Genomic DNA, 22,260 nt, shown 5'->3' with positions numbered 1-22,260 from the left:
GGCTCGTTATGTTTACCACCGTAATTTAGTCGAGACTTGCATTACTGAATTAGTTTGGAATTAGTTAGAGGGCCGGCCAATGCCTTAAGTGCAGCTAGGTTGTCATAGCAGACACGTTAACTCCTTTCCTCCACCTATGTCCCACCACGTAGTCCATGGATTTGAGGATTGCAATTACCTCAGCCTGGAAGACCAAAGCATACTCCCCAACAGAAAAGTGAAGCCTATCCCTATTAGCTTCGAAAAAGACCCCAGATTATGATCCAGAGTCAGTTTTGGAGCCGTCAGTGAAGATTCAACTATGTTGAGTCCGGTCTCAGCGATTGAATCAAACCAGAGTTCAGCCTCAGGGAATACTATACTGTAGCATTGAAAATACACAAGTGCTTAAATCTCTGCCGCCAGTAATTTTCGCCGCGCCCCACTCATTTTCATACCAGTATCCGGTTCTTTTTAGTCTGCAGGTGGCCGTTAAGGCTTCCCCACGTATGAAAACACAAAGTGAAGCTCGGAACACTTTGACGACTGCAACTTCACGACGTAACGACAGCGACATCATTTTGTCGACAAATGTCGCCTTGAAGCCAGCTTCTTAAACATTTTGAAGACCTCAGCGACATAGCAAACAGCTGATTTTAAAGTTTGACATTTTGGTATATTTATTTCACAAATTGTGTATTTCTATTTAAGTAAATAAGAAAAACATGAAGAATCAAGAATATGTGATTAATTTTGCGACAATTTAATTTTGCAGCACTACATCTACTCATTGTCGCCGGCAAAATTAGAAATAGATTTAATTTGGCGACGTCGACAATTGCAGTCCTGCAGCCAAGATGTCGTGCTGTCGTCAAAATAATTGTGTCCGTAAGAACGTGTGTATTTAAAATTTAACAGATGCTGCTTGTCGCTTGCTGTCGTCAAAGTGTTCCGAGCTTTACGGTAAGTGCTGCAGTACGTCAAGAGCACTATACACCACTCAAAAAATTTTAAGTTAAATAAAGAGGCAAGCAACCATTTTAGTTCTATACATTGAAACCAGATACATTTTCGTGGACCCCCATTTACAACTCATGAACCCACAAACGTAGTGTAAGCAAAGATTTTAATGTGGCCTTTCAAAAGTGAAGAATTCCCATGATTCCGACCGATACACTATTTCAATTTAAAAGATTGCAATTCCCAATTCGATTGGCATTCGGAATTGCAATCAATAATACTCAAGGTCGACCTTTGGAAAGGTATTGTTTAGATTTAGATACGGATTGCTACTCAGATGTTGCGTGCTGGCAAACTAGATATCCTTGATATCTATGCAGAGAATGGAAAAACAACAAATATTGTGTGCAGTGTTGCCATTTTAGTTTTGCGGCTAGATTGCGATAGCAAACAGCCGGAGAAATTTCGGTTTAGCCGGCAGCCGATTTTGCTATTTGCCTTGTTTTCTTAAAATTCAAATATATACATATCTTTCCATTTTTGACTAAGCGATCCAAAATCTGTTAGAAACGGCTACTAGTCTTATCGCGGAGAAAATTTTCATGACAGGAAGGGTTATATAAGTGTGAAGTTTTATTCGCAAACTTACTTTCACTGTTTATCTAACGCGCGAATGCGAATGTGTACATGCGCGAGAGTTCACTCACATATTGTTGAAATGGCTCTAAGTCTGTCTAACCAGGGTTGCGGACAATAACCGGCGTTTAGCTTCGGGCGCTAAACGGTTAAGTGGTATATCAAGCAACTTTGATGGGCCTTCAAGAAGTATTTACTGCTAAAAGTCTCATAAGTAACCTAGAAATACTTTTATACTCCTCCAGCAAAAGCGAAGGCTCGGATGTAGAATCTGGAGACATTAAAAATGTGAAATTAAAGCTCAAAAGTTACTTGAAATATGATTAGTCAAAAAAATTAATTCTGCTCGTTAAAAGAGCTTGCTTTGGAAAATGCTTATTTTACTTTTTACATTCTGTATATTAAAACAAATTTCATTTTAATTTTTGAAAACAGAAACGTTGTTTTCAAAGTATCAAGGAACTTCAACTGCGTTATATGTAAATAGTACTTTGAAATGTCGATTACACATTTTGCTCATGATGTTGATTAATCATAAAGCAAGTTACTCAAATATTTTTGTTTTTGATTAATCAAAATCTTGATTACTCGAGTAACCGCATTTTTGAGTAATCATAATTTCCAATTAATCGAATAATTGAGTTATTTGCTTTATGGTTAATTAAAATTTTGAATAATCAATTAATCGCACATCCCTACTGTATACATATGTAACTGGAACAATTTTCAAAATTTTTAAAAATCCTTTAATGTCTGTTGGTTTTCTACCAAACATTTAATTTCACTAAATTATTATTCTAAAGAACACAAGTAAATCATGATATATTTTAGCGTATTATTACCCTTATATTTATATCTAATATATGAGTTAAACGCAGAGTATACTTAATCTATTTTTTTTAATAAAAAGTCGAAAAAAGTCATCGAAAAGTCGAAAGTCACCTTTCTAGTAAAGTCGAACAAACCTAGTTTAAAGTATCTCTGATTGAGTACATACATACATACATATATACATGCATTAGTGATTTTTTTATATTTTGCACGTGTCATGCATATTTATATTATCAAACCTTTTATAGTTTCCGATTGTTCCTTTTTTCTTTTTTGTAAAACCATGCTCTCATTTGTAAGTTCCGACCAAAAGTAATTCTTTGCAAACATCAAGGTGTCACAAATGCGTCTCCAAATGGAGCATAATATTTTACGATAACTACCACCAATTACATTTAACGTTTAACGCGTATCTGATATTGGGCTTTCGGTTGCGAATATACATATGTATGTTGTACATATGCATGTACATAGCCACTTACTAAACTTACTAACAGTTAATTCTTCAACGACTTTCTTATATTTGTACATTTGTACATATGTTTGTATATTTATAAGCAGGTATGAGTGCTCTGCACAGCCCATAAATATTTTATGTAGTACTCCGCCACAAATTGTGTTGTTTGTGTGAAGCAAAATGGCGCTATAAAACCCCTCGTTCCATTTTGTGGCGCAGTAGTTGATATAGACTATAAAGGAACCAGCACTTTCTGGCTCCAGGAGCTAATAAAAAATGAATTGATTTAAGCGTCTCTTTTCATTGCCAAAATACAACGCCAAATAAAAACATTTACAAATCATAAAAGGAAAACTACATCAAAATTTAGAAAAGTTCCCAAAATGAGCATACAAAAGTGCTTCACAAAAGTTATGAGGCTTAGTGTCATTTATGATGGATGTAGAGGATGGAGTTAACGATGAAAAACTTCTCGAGTTTATTTGCTAAAGTTGTGATAAAAATCAATCACCCATAAAATATGCCCATTTTAACTGGTCATTCTTAATATTGTGCGCCAGCGACAGTACCTTAAATGAATCGTTAATATAAAGATACATACATACATACATATTTATGTACCTTGCAAGGAGAGACGTTAGCTTATACCTAACTGTAGTCTACGCGAACACTGGTGCTAACTATTAACTGTATATTTTGTTTGAAAAACGGTAACTACTTTAGAAGATGTACCCTTAAACCTGCGGCGAAGACTATGGCAGCAAAATGACGGATGTTACAGACGTAACACAAAATAATGTCAGGAGCATGTAATAATGTACCTATGTACTATTTAGCATGTCATTGGTCGGTAATAAGACCAACTTAAATTTAAATCCATTAAATACATTCTAGCGTGTCTCAGTCCTTTACACACAAAAGCGGCTATAACTTTTGTTTTCTATTCGAAATAGTAAGAGTGGCACCTTTCTAAAATATCTATTAAATGAGCAGTTTTTTTATGTAATGTAAAGTTATAGCTCAGTACATTTTTTTCACCAGAGATAGTCATATATTTTATAATGGTTCCTTAATATATGTTAATTACATTTCATTTGAGTATGGAGAAGTCACTATCTGAAATTATTTAACATAAAAAATTTACTAAGTATAGCCTTGTTTGTAGATACAGTTAAAGAAAATACATGAAATGGCACGATTTTTCTTTAATTCAAAAATATTTAAATATTTCAAAAACGGTGACACTTTTACCTGAAAAATTTTTGCTTATCAGGGAGCTCACCACCCCACCTGCCTTCTCCTCAAATTTGGCAGGTTACTTCTGGGACACCCTTATAGTTTTTGAATTAGATGAACTTTAATTTAATGTTTATTATAGTATATAAAAAGATGCACACAGTTATTTTAATTACATTTTCGTAAATTGTGCGCCCGCTCGCGCTGACCGTCATTATTCAACTCGCTTCATTGTAACTTGTTCGTTCTTAGCTCGTTCCTACTTCGGTTCTTTTGGAGTTACCAGCTGTCTCTAAAGCTAGATCCCACATATCGGCCATTCTACAAGGCATTCGACCCGAATGCTTCGCCCGTCTTCAACTTGGAATACCCATGGCTTCATATATTCGGCACATGTAGATGTGCGTTTCGGACCTTCGCAAATGCCGACCTTGATTATATTATAGGTGTCGCTATACTTGACGTTAACAACTTGGTATGTCCCCAAATATTTAGGCTTGAGTTTGAGACCAGTACCAATCTGCATGCCCTTTATAGTAACCAAATCACCTTTGGTAAATCGATTAGCCACTTTTCGTCGCAGATGATAGGTTCGTTTATTTTCGTTTTGTATTGTCAAGATCTGCTCTTTGGCACACTGTCGCAACTCAACGCGCCTATCTTAAAATTGCTTTACCATCTCGCTCTCAATAAGTTCTTTACTACGAATGTCTTCTTCAGTGCGTATTTTGACGCCTGTCATTAGCTCGAATGGAGACATGTTTGTACTTCTAGCATACGTAGAGTTTATTATTTGTGGTACCTTATCTACAAATTTCTACCACTTCGTTAGATCCTCTATACTAAGTTTCGACAAAACGCTGATTATGATACCATTTAGTCTTTCGACTTGCCCATTGGCGCGAGGCAAACCGGTCGTTACTTTGAAATGCTTAATACTTTCATCCCCGCAGTACTTGGAAAAGTCGTCGGAAGTGAATGCCGAAACTCGATCGGAAATAATTTGGGCAGGGTTGTCAAACGTCACACTGTGCATTTCGAGTCGTTTAATAACTTCTTGTGAAGATTTCGTTTTGACCGGATAAAGTCAACAAAATTTCGTAAACGCGTCGATAATAGCCAAAATATGTCTATACTGTTTAGTAGTAGACTCAAGGCCCCGAAAGTCTACATGGTACGTACAGAGCGGAGAGTCTTCTTTTGGCAGAGGATGTAGCTCACCTTCTTGCTTCCCTGACTTTCTGCTAGAGATAATGCACTGAATACAACTAGCTATGTGCAATTGAATTTTCTCTTCCAGCGTTGGTATTAAATATTCTCGACCATCTACTTCTTTCAGTTTTCGTATACCAAAATGCCCCTTGTCATGAACGCGTCTAATAACCTCCCTTTGCATACCTCTTGGTACCACAACAAGCTCGACATCGTTAACAATTTTATGCAAAATGTTACCCTTTCAAAAATTGTCATTTAGGGGATTCACAAGACGTGTTAACCGTCGTAAAATCTTAAGGTTAACATCTTTTTTAATTAAAATGGTTTTAGGGGATTTCTAACTAAACCGAAATTCTTTTAAACTGATAAAGAATATATAATTAGCCAACCCCCCAACCATTTTAACCGCTATTTTACATAAACAAGTGTTAAGCTTAAGATTTTACGACGGTTAACACGTCTTGTGAATCCCCTAATTGTAACTTTCTTTCTCACGGAGAATATCAATGAGTGCTTTCAGCTCATCATCGTGTTGCTGGGCTTGAAGTATGCGCATCAGTAAGTCGTCAGTACCAACCATCACCACAGCGTATAGGCTGAGAGCATCCACATGACGCATCTGCGATCCAGAACGATGCTCAACCTCATAGTCGTATTCTTGTAGCATCAAGATCCACCGTACCACCCTCGTACACAAATCTTTTTTGTTCAACGTTTTTACAAAGGCCTTGCAGTCAGTGACAATCTTAAAGCATAAACCCAAGAGATACAGCCTAAATTTTTTGAGTGTCTCAATTACAGCATAACTAGTGTATTTTCGCTGTTTTCACTACGGTTGTTCGATTTCACTAGAAAGTCGACTTTCGAATTTTCGATCGACTCTGTACAGTCGACTTTAAAAGTCGACCGATCCACGAAGAAAAGTCGACTTTGTTCGACTTTTTTCGACTTTTTTAATAAAAATAAAATGTATTAAGTATACTCCGCATTTAACTCATATATTAGCTATAAATATAAGAGTCAGAATATGCCAAAAATATCATGATCTACTAGTGGTCTTTAGAACAATCTGTAATTTAGTGAAATTCAATGCTAGGTAAAAAAAACAGACACTAAAGGATTTTTAAAAATTTTGAAAATTGTTCCAGTTATACAGCATGAAATTGTTGGTTCACAAAAAAAAAAATTCAAAAAATTGTTTGAATCGATATTTGGTAATTACAGACAACTTTTTGAAAAATGTGGCCTTTCCGATGGAGCAGAATTGGCGGGAATTGGTAGAAATATAAGTGCCACTTTATAAGCATGGATAAAAATGGGAGTATCCCAGACAGCTAGTGGATTGGGACTATCCACACGACTAATGTCGCATATTAACTGGAATCCTACCAGCAACGTTTTTAGCGGTGTTTAAAATGTTGTACCTTACGGATTGGTCAAATTCGAACCAAAAACTGTCTGTAGAAACTTACATAAACTCATGCTGAAAAACTTTCTGGCATGAAATTTTTAAAATAAATACCTATGTTTATTTTACCTCATTATTAACTGAAGATTGTGGAGACAAACGATTAACAAATTTGAGGAATTTGTTTTCGTATAGTAATTTTATGCGCTGCTCTTAAATGATTTGACAATGTTGTTGTACTGTCATTAAAATTCATTCTACCACACTTTTCAAATTTCACTTCAGTTTTATTGGCAATTTTTTTTAAATACGACCAAACAGCACTCCGCGCTCTTGTTAGAAGATCAGTTTTTATATGCAAATAAATTAAAAAAAGTCGAGAGTCGAAAGTGAAAAGTCGACTTCAGTCGACTTCCATAAACTGAAAGTCGATCACTAAAATTCGACTTTCAGGAGTAAAAAGTCGATTTTGGTCGAAAGTCGAAGTCGACTTTGCCATCCCTAGTTTTCACTAGTTGTTTACTCATATAATAGACTGGGTGCAGGGACCCATCAATTGGTGATCTCTGCAACTCAAAATCGGATGCTCCCCTAACATTTTCTTCAGCATATTGAATGCAAACATCTGTTGATCGCCCATTTCAAACTTTTTATTTTGCTTAGTGAGATCGCTCAGCGGCTTCTTAGCATATGATAAACACAACTAATAGTAATTTCTGCTTGTAAACAAAAGTCCTCGCCTGCTGCACTTTACCCAATGGTTTAACCTTATTATCTTGCCGTTTATTACCAAAGCCGGCCAAAAACACGTAAGAGCAGCGCTGTCTTCGGCTATGCCTTTGGCTTGGCTTCATACCTATCATGAACATCTGAAAATTTTACTTTAACAGATTACTGCATTTGAAAAAATTTATACATATATTCACAGCATACATAGATAGAGGAGATACATATATATAAAATCATATCTAAACAATCAGAGGTATGGAAGATATAGCTTATCAAATAAAACACCTCTTTGAGGTAAAATTTTCGAGTGACGAAAGCTGAACTAGAAACACAAAATTTATGATACCAATTTCGTGACGAGAATTATACGCATTTTATAACCTTGGAAACGTACGAAAAATTTGATTTTATTTAGTCAGAGGTGTTTTATTTGATATCAATTACTTTGGGGTAGAAAATTTAAAATCGGCCAAAATACAAACAATAATCTAAACGTTTTACTTTTCTCAAATAGATTGCTAAAAATGTTATCTAAATCTAAATTATGTATTCAGATCGATGTGTTCATTGAAACATATAATTTTTCGAATACGGAATAAAGCGATCATATCCTTTGTATTCGAAAAAGTAAAAATAAAAATAAAAATTATGAGAAATGTTAAAAACGTATCAACTTGGTATAAACTTTGGATACTGTATTCGTCTGATTGCCTCGTAGTTTAATTGTTGTTAAGATTTCTACCGGGTGTGGGGCGCACTCCTGTGCTTTTTTAAGAAGCTTTACTTCTATCACGTGTACGGTGTTGCACTCGTGCTCGTGCTATGAAACTAATGATTTTTTCTCAAGTATTTTTGCTCAGTGGCGATTTATACATTTTACGTAAGTAGTAGCGGCACAATGGGTCAGCTAAATGCATTCATACATACATATTTATGTACAACTGTGGGTAATATTGTATGCGTCTTCCCAGGTAGGTTAAATGCGGGTGATAAACCCATGCAGCATAGTTAAATACTGTGTACATAACTACAATTAATATGGTGAAAATATTACAATTTCGGCATGTGACTGGAGAAATACACATATTTAAACTGTTGTTTCCAAGACATTATTAACACAGCTGCATCTGTCAGCTTTTCAACTCGCGGAATATTCCCCGATTTGCAGGGAATTTCGATTTAAGTGGCAACCGGGGAATGGCCACTTTTTTTCGGGGAACTGGGTATGTTATTTTTATATCTTAAAGTAACAAAATTAGACGAATATGTTAATTTTTAATCATTTGACCCTTTTTGGAGCGACATTTTTTCAATTTGAATCGTAATATCTCCACAACAAGAGTTTTCCCAGATATAGGCTATATACCGGATGAAAGCTAAAGTTTTGGGCTAGATTTGTGGAAACCTAGAATAAAATCGACTAACCATTTTTGAGAAAATGCTCCAAATGTATACTTTCAGCAGCCCGATTTTTAGTTTTTAGGCGATAACGTTATGACATATTTATATTTTATAAACCCAAAAGACAGCGTTAGATAGCTTCTTTTAAGACCCTTCTGCTGATATCCACTTCATGGTATGGAATGAGTAGTGCGACCTCAGTGGTAGTTTAAAAAATTGTTTGTTTTCAAATTTCAGGCACCAGCCTACGGATCGAAACGTCCTAGAACAAAACCTTCTTAGTTTTTATGGTACTTTAATTCTAGAAAGTTTGAAAAAAATTAAATTAAGGTACGTACAGTGGAGACACGAACCAAAACACATTTAGCTCTATATCTTTCCAACTAGTAGCTGGAACTTAATATATAAGGTGTCGTTTGAAAGGTATTGGCCTATAGAATAACACTAAATATGTTTGGTGCATCCACATACCCCCTTAAACCGGCAAAAGCAAAAAATATTTTTTGTTTCGCAACACTAGCCTAATTTTTAAGAATCGGGTTAATTGTTTATGAAGCTTGAATACATTTTCTGGTTACACTCTGCAAGACCTTTCCAACGATACCTCAAACATGCCCACTGCAGTCCATGGACGTCTGGATAAAGACTTCTAAATCTCGTGTATATACATATAAGCGAGTCATTTCAGCATGCTACTGTGGCTTCGTTACTCGCGCACACTGCCGTACGCTGTGATATAGCACTCAGATTGATTTTCACTGCTGTGTGACCGGTATGTAAGCCGGTAACACAATTTAATATGTTAAGCTTCCTATATAAAGGAGATATATCGCAAAGACTGGTATCTGAACAACATAGATTTTGACGATTTTCTCAGTAGACTTTGTATTATTATTTATAAAATAGCATACGAAATTTATCGGTTTTAGCTGTCCAAATAAAGGAGTTTTACAGTAAAATCCCATATCTGAACAATCAGATGTATGGAGCAATAAATAGGTTATAGTGACGCGATCTTCGTTATTTTTACTGTAAACTTTCTGTTTATAATGAGTGAAAATAGTGCGAAGTTTCATGTTTCTAGCTGCATATATGGAAAGTTATAACAAAGAATCCCATATCTGAACAATCAGTTGTATTTTCACTGAAAGTAAATTTCATGTTCCTATTTGCATAAATTGAGGAGTCATAACAAAAATTCTCATAACTGAAGAATCAGTTGTATGGGAGATATAGTATGTTATAGTGACCCGATATTTGTTATTTTCACTGTAAGTATCCTCATAAAAATGAGTGAAAACGGTGCAAATTTTTATGTTCCTAGCTCCATAAATGGAGAAGTTATGGCAAAAAAATTTCATATCCGAACACCAACAACAACAACAACAAACAATTCTTAAGCAAAAAACACAACCGACTTCAATTCTCATAGGAGTTTAGGAGTACCGTTAATTTTTTCATGATCCAAAGTTCGGATGTAAACCAAATTAGTATGGGGCCACCTGTGAGACACTACCTTCCCTTTTCCAAATCGGTTGACGTAGTCCAAGGTTATGCGGTAACATATGTACATACATAAATAAAAAAATATTCCCATGAATTGATAACCTTCTCTTTTTTGAAGTCGGTTAAAAATTCATTCATTAAAAGTTTTATACATCTTTTACTTTTACCCATCGTACAATTCCATAAATAACGTAACTCTTCTTCTTACCGTCTTTTTTTCTGACAGGCTGTAGGTGTGCGTTTGGCAGACTGTAGGTGTGTTTTTGGTTAGCGTTTGGTGTTTTTTATTCAGTGTGTTAGTGTATTTTGAATAAATTGTAATAGAAATGGAAGAAATTGTAATAGAAATGAAGGAAATTTTAAAAGATAAGAGCAAATATCAAAAAACAGGTGATCTCAGCTGTAGGCATTTTTTTGCCAATCAGCTGATAGTGTTTTAACTTAAAAGGTGTTCGCACGAAGCGATTTTGCATTCAACTTTTGCGTTCAACTCACGCAGGGTTGCACGAAGAAAAAAAGTTGAATGAATAAGTCTTGGCTGGCGACCAATTTTGTTGAAAGCGATTAGTTGAAAGGCCGTTCAACCAAAAGTAGAATGCAAAGTTGAATAATTCAAACGCCTTTTTATAGCGAATTTCTTGATATATTTTGATATTTATAGCCATTCAATTTTTTTCCGTACAACCCTGCGTGAGTTTATTGCAAAAGTTCAACGCTAAACCGCATCGTGCAAATGGCCTTTTAGGAAACCGTACGATGCTTTTATCATTGACATGCATGCCCAACACCGGCAGAACTCCATAAGCAAGTGCCCCGTGAACCAAATAGAACAGATCTGACCGGTTGAGAAGCAGCCATTTGTAATACCTATTGAGAAATAAGTGTGTGACGTTCCTAATTTTGGTTTATTTCAGTGATTTTTAAGCGATTTTCAATAAATTTTGTGTGCAAATGTAATTAAAATGAAGTGCGCGGTGATTGGTTGCAAAAATACGTACAAAAATAATAAATTGGTTAGCACAAACATGTGCTACAAAATTGCTTGCATTTTTTCTTTATGCTTCGTCTTCATATTCATTGTTTACTTTTCAAAGAAAATAACATGGCGCCGAAATTACAAACGTCAGCCAGAAAATTACTTTTTTCTTTTGCTTCATCTTGTCAGATCTTGTGTAGTTGGATCATGCAAGTGCCCTGCGCTGGGCACGGCTGCTTTTAGGCCCGTCAGAATGGGTACTTGTACGTCAATAACGGAAAAGTATACGAAGGAAGTGGCGTACGTACCGTAGAGATACGCCACAATGAAGGTGTTGCGTCTGCAAACAAAAATCAGCTGTTCCTTATGGCCGCGTACTTGTTATCTACACAAGTCAATTTTTTAGATACAATAGCAAAACATTCAAATTTGTTTACTAATATATTCCCACTTCTTTTGATGTCTTCATCACTGTCTCTGGCTTTTCAAAGACAGTTTATTGTCTGGATGCCTACTTTACTCAAACAATGTGTAAATTATGTGCATATTATCATTGGTCTTGTCATGTGTAAACGCGGGGTTATACAACTGTCAGCAGTGACGGACTAACGGCGCGTTTACATTGGACAATGCTGTCAAGCCAATGAAGATATACGTATTAGTTGTCAAAAACGCATGCATGGAAAAGTATGCATGGATTAGTGAAAAAGTGTGCATGAGTTGTTATTGTCATGACAGTATTGTCCGGTGTAAACCCTAAGTTAGGTGCGTCAAAAGTTCAGTGTTGGCCAACGTTCGTTGGGTCCGTCGACGCAAGGGTTGCCAATCTGACGCTCTCTATGCAGACACACACAAGTTTTGTTCCACACAATTTCCGGGCTGCTCCGGTAATTAGAGCGTAAAAATAAGTTACTCTATCACAAGTGTCAAAAATATGTCAACACGTGCCAAAAGTGCTTAGAGCATGAGGAACGCAAAAAACCACATTTCGCGCCCGGTATTAACAAATTGGGTCTAAACAATGATTTTACGTGTATGTATCTTACATGGCTAATTAAATTACCAAATACATTACATTTTTTGAAAATTCTGTGGTATATTCCACTTATGTGTTTTATAAAATTTGTTTTCGGATTTAAACAACAAGAGCTGTTCAAATTGCCTTTTGCACATTTGTGCCCGGGCTGTTTTAGTGCACAAACAAGAAGGGAGGACCAAAGAGCAAACGAGAATAAAAACGATACCAAATTAGAAAACTTAAACATCCACTGAGAAATCGGCTGCTAGAGTACAACTCCACAACAAGCTTTTTCATCTGTTTCATTTTGATTCTCTAAGTTCTACGTTCCGTTAAGTTTAGTTGCTATAGTCAGGGTTTTACAGATTCCGCAGTTTATGCCGCCAAAGCAAAAACAAAATACATGTAAATCTTTATTTTTGTACTCCTGCTATCACCTTATATTAGGATCCGGTAATTAGAGAATAACCGAAAAATTTGCTCTCAAACATGGAATAATGTTCAGAAGAACGCGAATTTAAGAAAAAAAACTTCGTGCCCAGAATTTAAGAAATAGCGGTTCTTGTTATCGATACTTAAATGCCAACACTTGGAAATTGAATTTTGATTTCAATGGGCGTGTTCATAAGACGAAGCTGTTGCTTAACCGTTGGCTATTTTTGTCTTTGAAACGCACTGTTGAGTAGCACCGCTCAGCTGAACAATGGGCAACTTTCCGAAATTTTTTATTCATTGGAAAATTTTTACGCTACCTGAAGTCAACGTGTTGGGCTTAGCCTAAACAGCTGATCGAAAAGACTTACGTCGCTTATATTAAATTTAACGCCGCTTTGTTAGGAGGCTGTTGTAAACAAATTTATTAAATTTTATATTACTGATGTGATAAATAACTAAAATATTTTATAATAACACTACGTTTATAATAAATGTTTTTTAATATGTTTTCTATATAATTATACACTATTTAATTCATTATAACACTGAGCGATCTTTTCAACACGGCGGTAGCTCAGCGCTGAATTCTAAATACTTTGGGCACAACTATCTATATTTACTGCAATTTCATATCATATCCGATCAGTCGTATGAAGGCTATTGGTTATAGCGACCCGATCTTCGCTATTTTCACTGAAAGTATTCTTTTAATAATGAGTGACAACAGTGCAAAATTGCATGTTGCTAGCTACTTAAATGGAGAAGTTATAACGAAAAATCTCATATCTGAACAATCAGTTGTATGGGAGCTATATTTTATAGTGGTTCTATTCTTCCGGTTCCTACAAATGATTAATACATTGTAAAAATATACCCACCTACCAAATTTCATGGGGATATCTCGAAAACTGAGAGACTAGATTGCATACAAACGGACGGATCGACTCAGCTCATTTTAATGGGCCTATCTTTTCTTATGCTGGTACTTACAAGCATCGGACCAAAGTTATAATACCTTTTCATGCTCATGAAAGGTATAAAAATGAGCACTCACTTAAGCTTGGTTTGACTATTGACTTCAATACATCATCCGTAATACTGGGTGGCGCCGAATGAGCTATATGGTTTGAATTCTTTATAACAGTTTTTTTTTACTCTATGGCAAGTTATGGAAAATATGCTAAAAATAGCACTTATGTGCGAAGCAGAAAATGGACACCACTTACATGGTATCATTTTTCAAAGCTAGTTGCAAAAAATTCCCCAATAATATACTGTATTAAAAAAAAAAATTATAATAATCGCATAAATAAAAAAGTTATAAACCATTTAAACCATATAGCTCATTCGGCGCCACCCTGTATTATTAAATTTACTACCAGTGTCCAGCAGTCAAGGTAATCTCTATTTCCAACTCTTGCAGTTTTGTTCATCACGTTTTTTTCCATTTGTTACCCATGCATATTACTTTATAATTTTTCACTTTGAGTCTTCACACAATTCCTATTAATTCCAAACATCTAATTTTTAAATTATTTTTGTCTTCTTTCCTTTTTTGTACTACCCCAATACGTGTGGGAACACTGGTTAGAACTTCCCTGCGTAGTAGATTTAATACGATTTTTGATGAAAATTCGAATTTTCCTGCACTACTCCGCTTTACCCACGATCTACTTCGATTTTCTTTGGCAAATAATAAAGAGCACTTATTGCAGTATCTGAACCCAAAGAATACAAGAAGTTTAGAGTCTTATGGCCTTTTTCAAGTAGTATAGTAGCTCGGCAGCTATAATTACATACTGAACTAAAAAAGCCAAATTATGGCGAGCAATATTCATACATAAAAAATTTCTACTACGGAATTTTATTTTCTGCTACGATTTTTCACCTCATTTACTCCGATTTGGGATTGCCGTAGTTCTAAACTGGAACAGATGCAAAAGCGCCAGTCGGTATGTTTACTTGTTATTGGTACAATACTGATTTGGCTGAAAATCACTAAATAATTTTTAAACCCGATACAGACTAATTTTCATCCACAGTGCTACCAGATAAAACTACCATTCATGATGAATAGGTGGGCAGTATATCAAGAATCCATTAAACATTCTTAGCGAATTTTAGAGTTTTGTTTAACCCTTATTTTGGTTCTTGCTCAAGGTTTGTAAGGAATGCAGTTCAGACCCAAATTTGCCAGGGTTTAAGTCCGGTTCATCCTAATATCAAAAACGAAAAACAAACTATTTTTTTTCTAAAGCAGAAATCACGCGATTTGTACATTTGTACAAATTTCTACAATTTGGCAGTCACAGGGTGGTGTTTTCTAGAAGTTTCTATCGAGCATGAATGAGTTCAGCTCAATAAAAAAATGTCCGACCAACTCCACTCTGTAACTATAAAAATTCACAAATCGTGTGATCCCTGTTTACTAGCGGTCACTCCTCGGCCGGCAATGGCAAACATCCGAGTGTATTTCTGTCATGAAAAACAGCTTCTCATAAAAATACTACATACAATTGCCGTTCGGAGTCGGCGAAAAACTATGGGTCCCTCCCAATTGTGTTACAACATCAACGCGTATGCCACAAATTGGAGGAGAGGCTCTGCCAAACACTAGCATATGTACATATGTGTAAGCGACAATCTATTGTTATTAATTGCAGAATGGCCGAATGCAAAAAACTGCATAACGCGGGACTGTACTTCGTTTCTTCAATATATTACGCGCGCAAGGCAGTTCATATTGAAAAATTTAATTTTTTATGAAAGAGGTTAATCAATACATATATATGTATATATATTTGTTTATCTTTAATTTAATTTAATTTAATTAGAAAATTGACAAAATTGTCGTATTTTTCTGATTTTGTCCCGTCAATTGTCGATGAAAAATTTAAACGAAACGATACCACACAGCAGAGGTGTTAAAGAATGCAGTAATTTTTAACTAAATTAATAATTTTATTGAAGTCTCAAATGGTTCCAAAAATTTTTTGTTAGTCTTGACTAAGACTAAGCAAAATTAGTCTTTATTCTTTTTTTGAATTATGATTCAAAAATAATTTTTTAGTTATTTCTTGTTAGTCACTTTATTTCATTTTTTGTTAGTCATTTGATTTCAGCCATTGGAGTGCATTCTTTTGCAATATGTACTATGAATTTTTTCCAGGGACTGAGAACGCCTTCCGGGTTTGGTTTAGTTCTGCCTGAGAACAAAAGGTAATGTCAAAATATGTGAACAAAACTCCCGGGAACGTTCTCCAGAAGAACAGAATCAGAACGAAAGTTTCGGGAACGTTTTAAATGAGAACGAACGTACCGAGAAACTTTTCAAGAAGTATCAAATCTACAGAATTAACTAAGCTTAACCGGTACCCGATAATTAAAAAAGCGTACCTTAAATATAACACACCCTTGGCATCTTCGTTTGCTTCATCGCTGAATACCCTACGCCGTGATATGCTTTCTGACAACAATTTCGAAAAATTGCTGTTGTTGAAAGTTAACGGAGCCGTATAAATAAGTTTCAAGGAGCATTGTTATCTTTTGTTTTGGAAACCAGTCCTCAGACACTGTGTTATTTTTTCATTTATATAATATGTAAAAATTATTTACATTTAATTAATACAAATTTATTTCATTGGAAGTTTCTGCATTTTATTCACATTTTCTTAATAATTTATATACTACTGGAGTGTTAATTAAGCTTTTCGTGTACTCATTTATTTTCTAAATAAATAAATACAAGCGGGCCCATGCGCAGACTGCGCAGACAGAAATATACAGTAAACTAACCCATAGCCATAGATAAAAGCAGACTGTTCTTATAGTTCGCGGAAATAGTAATCAGAATCATTCTTATATGCCCCTTATTTTTATTATGCATATATTACAAAGCGTGAAGGAGATTTATAGTACATCAGAACTTATACTTATTAGGTACTGACTTATATATGAGTGTCATGAGTTGAGGGAAACATGGTGTTACTTACAATATACATATCTTTGCATACAATATTTGTGGTAAAATATACTCAGAATTAACTTTTTGATTAAATGTTTCTTTAACAGAAACAATAATATCTGAGCTAAGGGAGTGATGCGAGAGAGACAACTGTCAGTTTATCGAACCTTTAATTATTGGATTATGTGTGCGCGTATACGGTGTATGAGATGCTGTGGTCACAATAGTGCTTCAGTACACAATACATTTAGTGTGGCTTAACAATGGTAAATTAAAAACAAAAATAAAATTACAAATTTCTTGACTTCAGAGGTATTATGACCATTAATATTAACTAATAACCGCTCAGGGGACCTCTGACTTTTCAAATGACACCTCATTAGTGGAATTGCTTACATAGAAAAGTATAAAAAGGAGACTAATAAAAAAACACAAAACATTACTCACCTCAGACTGCATGACTAACTAGTCATGAACAGGGAACGGATTTTATGGAAATTGCCTTTTTTCTGCTAAAGGCCTGTATGCAACTCTCAAGAAAAGCAAAAACAAGAAATGGCTAAGAAATTTTCTTGAGTCAAATTTCCTTAAGGCAGTACGCAGTTCTTAAGAAATTTACTACGCTTTCTACTACGGTTTTCTAAAGTTTTTTGTGAAAAAAGAGCACAAGGCAACCTAGGTTTGCAACAGAAATATATGCCCGTTCCATTATTTCTTGAGGAAAGAGTGAGGCAACAGGCTGTGAGGTATCAAAAATGTCAAAATTCCTTGGACACACGCGCGAAATAATGGCAATTTTTTCTTGACCGTTTTCTTGAGAGCTGCATACATGGCTTAAAGAGATAGAGTATATTCGATAAAGAATGTCCACGATTTAGCTTTCCCTGATTCCATATATACACATTTGATGTTGCCTTTTTTTGCCTTTTTTAAGATATTTGCCTTTTATTTGCCTTTTCTACCTTTAAAAAAGCGATTATAGCATTTAAATTTTTTTTTTTTAAGATTAAAAAATATACACAAGCCCATGCGGCTTATAGAAGCGCAGGGACCTCTTGCCAAATTGGTGTTGGAAAAATTCAAAGCCGTTTTCTCAGCTAACGTAGGCTTGGAGACAATAAGGGGTGCGGATAAAATTGTAGAGGGCGAGGAAAACGTCCTATTCCTGATAATATGAACGTTTCAATCGTTCCATATTTAAATTGGGCTCCACTTGTATCCACTTACATCGAGCGCACATTTAGTATATTCAAGGCTTTTCTTCGCGAAAATGCTGCCAGAAAACTTCAAAATGCATCTTGTGGTTTAATGTTACTACAACTATACAGATTAAAGTTTTATTAGTTAGAAACTCGAAAGGATAAAATAGTCAAAGATTCAAAGTACAAATTTTTCATATAATGAAACTAGTTCATAGTTTTTCTCTTTTTACTTGTAATATAAACATTTCTAAAATAAATGTATTTTTTGATTGTTCTTTGTATTTTCTGTCTTTTTTTAGTGCCTTTTTTATGTTTTTTTTTTGCAATACCTAGTGCCTGTCCTGCTTTTTTCACTATTTTGTTTTGCCCTTTTTTGCCTTTTTTGCAATACCTAGTGCCTTTTCCTGCCTTTTTCGCTATTTTATTTTGCCTTTTCCAGCCTATTTCGTTATTTTATTTTGCCTTTTTTATAGGTTTTTAGGTCCTAAAAATCCGTTCCCTGGTCATGAATAACAAAAAAGACTAATGACGTCAACTTTTCAGTCTTTAGTGTTAGAAGTGTTAGTCAATGAATGTGACTGCAACGATTTAAAGTCACGATGACTGCATCCTTTAAAACTTCTGCCACACAGTTGTAAAATAAACTTATCGGAAACGCAAGCGATGGTTTTCGCAAATTGGTACAACAATTGTCGGTCGGAGGAAAATTTACAGAATAGCATCACTGTGGTCAACCAAATATGTTTTCAGGCCATGAATCGTCGATAAAATCTATGTAATGATATTCGACAATCGGGGAAGGAAAGTGCCTGAGTGGTGGTTGAGGCTGTAGGTATCTCAACGAGCATGTACATCAAATTTTACATGAATATTTGGACACGAAATCCTTGCGATCGGTGCCGCGATAGTTTACAATCGACTATAACCGTAACCGTGTGATCACTTAAGAGAACTGTTGCGGACGAGTTTTTGTGCCGTTTCGTAATTCTGGGCGTAACAGTACACCGGTACCAAAGCAGTGGAATTCTCGGGTGAATGTCCATCAAAGAAGCCCAAGGTGGGATTGGCGCGGTGTTATTCACAACGAGATTTTAAAAATGTTCACAGGCGATGTTATCCCCATGTGGACAGCTTAGACATCGATTTGAAGCAAAAACGACCGATATGGTGCACTGCGTGTATTTCCTGTTTTCGAATCTGAATTGGCTCAGTGGTAGGAGATTAGGGTCGATTGTAGATGCCATCACTGAAACAAACGCATATTTAAGGACCATGGGAAAACCTATTCTTTGGAACGGATAAAAATATTGAAGCTAAATATATCAAATTAAAGGGAGAATAAGTTGGGAAATTAATACTAAAGCTCTGAACACTTTGACGACTGCAACTTCACGACGTAACGACAGCGACATCATTTTGTCGACAAATGTCGCCTTGAAGCCAGCTTCTTAAACATTTTGAAGACCTCAGCGACATAGCAAACAGCTGATTTTAAAGTTTGACATTTTGGTATATTTATTTCACAAATTGTGTATTTTTATTTAAGTAAATAAGAAAAACATGAACAATCAAGAATATGTGATTAATTCTGCGACAATTTAATTTTGCAGCACTACATCTACTCATTGTCGCCGGCAAAATTAGAAATAGATTTAATTTGGCGACGTCGACAATTGCAGTCCTGGAGCCAAGATGTCGTGCTGTCGTCAAAATAATTGTGTCCGTAAGAACGTGTGTATTTAAAATTTGACAGATGCTGCTTGTCGCTTGCTGTCGTCAAAGTGTTCCGAGCTTTAAATTTGGGACACCATTTCATTGATGTTGTAGTCATTCATACAGCGAAATACTCGCATGGCATGCAATTGTATATCAGCGTCTGACCTCCAGCGTTAAAATTTAGTAGATGCATTTTTAAATAAGCTGGTTGTTTATACTAGTTATTTATTTTTGAGGTACGATGAGAACTAAACTAAGAAAACCATAAAAGGGTATCTCGTATAAGCTCTTGTTTTTGTTTCTGATCATAGCTATGCCCCACTATTAGCACTTATACGTGATATCCATTTACCATTTTCTTCGGATATCTTGGCTTGGCTTGGCTCTTATCTTTAATATCCATAGCAATATAATTTTAGATGCCTGTTACGAGCCTTTCAAACGTGGAAATACAATAAATTTCGAAGGTGGGTCGGTGCTTAAAATTCATTGGATAGGTACCGAGTTCTAAGACTCGCAGATGAAATAATGAATAATAGAAGACATTCATTCTACTAGCTTATATATCAGTATGAACATACATACATATGCACATATAGATAATCTTTTTATACACAAGTAGCTATGTAGGTACATATGTACATATATACATGCCCTGCAGTGAAAATTATCAATTGTTAAAAATTACCGACTTATAGTTAGCTTTTTTGCGGGATTTCTATAAAGACCTCACTTTTAATTAGCTATGACAAAACCAACTCAAATTGGGTTGTAAAGTCGTACAGGAGTAATGCAGACGCAATCGGGAGTTTCTTTACAAGTTTATGTTTACAAATCCTCATACAAAAACTACTTTGAATCATTTTTTTCTGCACTTCACAAATTCTTTTTCGAATTCAGGACAAATAAAATGAGGTTCGAAATTTTATATTATCATTTGGATGTTATGTCTGACGGAATTCCAATATAGGACCACCTACTGCAGAATATGTAAACAAATAAACAAACATGCAATGTTGAATATAAATTAATTAATAAATAAAAATTAAAAAATATTAAAATAAAACAAAAATTAACAAAATTTTGTGTATTGATATTTTATATCTAAAAGTAGTTAGTGACAAGTTAGTTGACATGTAATGAAAAGGTATCCAGCGGCCAGCGCCCCACAAAAGTAGCTTGCTTTTTTCGAACAAAATATACAGTTAATCGTTAGCACTAGTGTTCGCGTAAACAAACTAAAGTTAGGTATAAGTTAACGTCACTCCCTGCATGGTATGTATGTATGTATGTATCTCAACTAGGTTTGCAACTCTCTGTATCGCCATTAAATTGAGTAAATATGTCGTCTAAAGAAACCTAATATAAGCTTCTTTCTCCCTTGATACACCTTTAGGATAATACTCGTCCTCTTTAGTCCCACAATTGCAGTTATTGAGTGGTAATGAAATATTTGTTTCCAATTTAACTACATTTGACCAGTGTTTCTGTTGACACTTTTGCTCAGTCAAAACAAACAAACATCAAGTCACTTCATTACTCGGCTATCACTAACCAGCTGACCAGTTGATGAGATGACAGGGTAAGAGGACCATATGGCTTTTTGACGACTTCAGGTTGCTTAACTACAAATGACTGGACTATCAGGAGGGTGAATTCTGCGCTAAGAGATGTGAGAAGCGTCTCTATGTTAATCTGCGGTGATGAAGTTTGTAGGTTTGTCTGCTTGCAAATATCACTTGCACACCACCGCTTTAGTTCCTAATTGCAATAGGTGTCAACGCAGTGTACTCACACTAAGCAACTGCATTGCTCTAAAGAATGTCAAGATATCATCCTCGCATTTCATAATATTTGCATATGGGCAAATCCTGGCGTTGCGGACGTTACGTTCGGACGTTTCTTTTAATTTTTTTGCGGAAAAAAATTGTATAAGTTAAAAATTTTTACAGTAATTATGAGAACCAAATAATGGAAATTTGAATTTGAGTTAATGTCGATGTATTTGCCTTCGAAATTTATGTTCGGACGTTACTGAAAAAGGAAGCGATTTTGATATGACCATCAAAGTCAACAGATCTGCGCAAATTGTAATGCATGGAGAGCATTGGGAATTGAAGAGAATATAATGAAGTTTATAAAATATGATATAAAAGCAAACTAAAGGTTGAACTTTAAAACAATTCTATATGTGCGTTCGTGACGTTACGTTATGGACGTTACGCTTTTTTCCGTTGAATGAATTGATTGTTTATAGCGATATTGTGCTTAAAACCAATGCTATTTACAGGTTTATTCTGCACGTTACCGAAGATTTTGTGGCCGGAAAATTTTATTACCAAAAAAATGTTACCATTTCTTGTCACCGCGATTCTAGTTACGTTGGTAATGCAGTGAAAATATTCAGCAATTCAGCTATGAAGATTTGTGGAAATTCCTGTATTGCATATTTCACGGGGCAATATTTTGTTACCAGCTTATGAGATGGTTACCAAATTTACTGGTTACAAGAGAACCCAGAATGCGAAAAAGGTTTAAAAATTGACAGACATTTTAATTACTGGTTACAAAATTTACGTTACCGGCGCAGA

The sequence above is a fragment of the Rhagoletis pomonella genome, unplaced genomic scaffold (assembly GCF_013731165.1).
Source record: "Rhagoletis pomonella isolate Grant_MI unplaced genomic scaffold, Rhpom_1.0 Rhpom_scaffold_00010, whole genome shotgun sequence".
In the NCBI taxonomy this organism is placed as follows: domain Eukaryota; kingdom Metazoa; phylum Arthropoda; class Insecta; order Diptera; family Tephritidae; genus Rhagoletis; species Rhagoletis pomonella.
The sequence above is the reverse complement of the archived record's forward strand: the minus strand, read 5'-3'. Positions refer to the sequence as shown.